This window comes from Podarcis gaigeae, assembly GCF_964106915.1.
Source record: "Podarcis gaigeae genome assembly, chromosome: 1".
Classification (NCBI taxonomy): Eukaryota; Metazoa; Chordata; class Lepidosauria; order Squamata; family Lacertidae; genus Podarcis; species Podarcis gaigeae.
In genome coordinates, this window is record NC_139678.1 from 101446262 (window position 1) to 101449415 (window position 3154).

The following is a 3154-nucleotide window of genomic DNA, read 5'->3' on the forward strand; positions in this document are numbered from 1 at the left end:
ACACTACTAATGCTACTACCACCACCACTAAATCATCGAAATCATTGTAATCCAATAATTAACAATCTGGAGCTCAAAATCATGCTGCACGAAGCTGCTGACTCATTTTGCCTAATGGTAGGGCCGGTACGCCTTGAGGTGCAGTCCTATGCTGGTATGACATTTTACATGTGTAAATGTCTTAAATGTCACTTCAATATCTTTGTTAACTCATGTCTTTTCTACGTTCCCTCCCTTTCTTGTTTCTTTTTTCCAGAGTAGGTTTAAAGGCTGAACTCATGCAATATGGCCAGTTATGAGGGTAGGTTTTTCCTCTGGCTCTCAGCAGGAATGCGTGGGGAACCTTTCCCTTTTTATATTGCTACAAATAAAAGCTTCAACATGCCAGCGTATGTGTGTGGAAAAGTTTATTTTCATATATCCATGTGGTAATGATATATCAAAGTCTGACTTTGAATCTATAAAGAGGAGAGGGGGCTAGAGGCCTCATCAGATGCTACTGTAGAATAACTCTCCCCCCCCAAAGGACAGTTAACACACATGCACACAAATGTGGGTGATTCCTTGAAACCACATCACATCTTGTTCCAGTTCCATGTTCAGCAATCGGAGGACACAAACAAAATAACATGCACAAATAAACACACTATTTTCTTGATCTTGGAAATCGAATTGCCTGGCTCACAGCACTGTAAGACATTGAAAAACCATATAACAGACTTGTTCCATAGTTGTTAAAATCAACAATCCATTCACCGACAAATATTAGGGTTGCCTTTTCAAAACTTAATGCACAAACTACAGCATCATTGTTTATAAGCAGACAGTTAATTCTTGGGTCACAGCCTTTGGCTGATTTATACAGTACTACTTGGGTTTGTCAGTGCCCCATCCTAACCTCAATAACGCTGCCACCGCCACCACCAATCTCTGTTCTAGTAACTAAGCTTACAGTTCAGGCTAAGTGGACTAGGGTGGCTTGTGTTTGCCTTGGAATCAAAGAATTGTAGAGCTGGAAGGGACCCAAAGGATCATCCAGTCCAACCCCCTGCAATGCAGGAAACACGGCCATCCAACCTTTGTTTTGAAACCTCCAATGAAGGAGAATCCATTGTTGAACAACTCTTGCTATCAAAAAGTTCTCCCTTTCTTGTAATCTGAATCCATTGGCTCAAGTTCTACCCTTTCGGAGAAACCTAAAACTCCATTTTCTGTGTGACAGCCCTTCAGATATTTGAAGATGGCTATGATATCACCTATCAGTCCTCTCTTCTCCATGCAAAACATACCCTTTCTCCGTAAGGCTTGGTTTCTACACCCTTTATCATTTTGGACTCTTTCCTCTGCACACACTCCAGCTTGTCACTACCCTTCTTAAACTGTGGGGCCCAGAACTGGACACAGTATGGCAGGCAGGGTTTGACCAAGGCAGAATAAATAGAATGTTACAATTACTTCGCTTGATATTGAACTAGCCACCTTTCCCACTTCCAAACATGGCAGTACTGATATTTCAAGCCACAAATTTATTTCACTTACTGTCAGACGCTATTCAAGTCATAATAAACTGTGTGGCTCTTGCTAATTCCCCAAAGCAAGCAAGATAATATTGACACCTAGTGGTTTGGGGTAATTCCCCCCTCCGAAATAATCATAGCAATTTTGGTATGACTTACAAAGTAATATTATGTCCATTGCAATAACCTTTATGGTGTACAATTGTCCCCATTGAAGCTGTGACCACAATGTGGTTAATGCTCACTATGTGTCCACCATGAAATGGGATTATAGTTTGCTTTGTTTTCATTTGCTAAAGGTTAAAAACAATTATTCTAAGTAAAATATATGAAAGCAAGAGATACACTAGCTGGGTACCTGCTACCAGGTATGGAGTGTGGAACCCAATATATTGCTGGGTTCCTTATGGAAAATTTAGGCTAAATTGTTTTCTTAGGGAGGTCTTAGCTCAGGGGTATCTAAACTTTTTTCAAAGAGGGCAAGATTTGATGAAGTGAACATGTGTGAGAGCTGACCAAAGGGCTGACCAAAGTTGTTGACCTATTTTTAGGATTGAAGTTGTTAAGCTTTTCATTGGATTGAAGTTGTTGAGTTGTTGTTAGGATTTTACCCCAGGAAGTAAACTGCTACAGGGGTCAGGTTAAATTGACCTATGGGCCAGATTAGGCCCCCAAAATGGACTTTGGACATGTCTGTTTTAGCTGATGGCACTTTGCTTGGAGTTTCCAAATATCTCAAGCCAGACCTGAACAATAACCCATCTACCCCTACCCAACCCACCAAAAAACAGAAGTGGAGCTAAGATATCTTTAATATATAAACTACAATTTGTCACAAATTACAGAAGTGTCAGACAATGCTTTTTGGGATAAAGCATGGTGTGCAACTGTTCATCCATCACTGTTTGTTTCTGATTAAATGTTTTCCCTCATCTCTTCTGCTGGAGTTCCTCAATGGCCTTGCTAGGGAGGTTCTGAATGCAAAACCTGAATGCTCTTCTGGTAAGTTGTCTCTCCTTACCCTGCTTCTCAGGTTGGTGTAATGCAGAGAGTGGCTAATCAAGTTTCCTTTTAAAAAATGGGGCAGGCGGGTAGAATGAGCTATCTATTGTTCTTCAAGTTCACTCAGAAACTTTGTTCCACTGGCAATTGATAGCTATAATTGCTCACCCTCCTCTGCCTCCCCAGCAACCTCACCCCTCACTTGAAATGTAGACAAAGCCACATTAGATGTTTCAAACTCTCTGTATACTTTATTTTAATGAACCAAATGTCAGTTAACCTGCTGTTTTTAATTGGTATTGAAAAAGATCCAGAGCAGATGGTGAAGTCCAGGAATTCATACTAGTAGTTGTATGCACTTTTTAATGTGCATTTTGACAAAAAGAGCTACAAATATTGCCAATATCCTGCTGTACAGAACACATCACTTATATTGTATGCCTGAAGGTTGGGCAGAAAGGTTGTATTATTAGATGGTTGTTTAACTGCATACAAAGACAGTATCTCCTAACGACTTTATAGGTGATATTGCAAAGAATGTCGTTTGGTCATGTAAAAGAGTTTAGCGTGGCTGCATTGTTAATTGCAACCCAATGGTTCAATTACAGAGCTCAGAGGAACATTTGCTATACAAT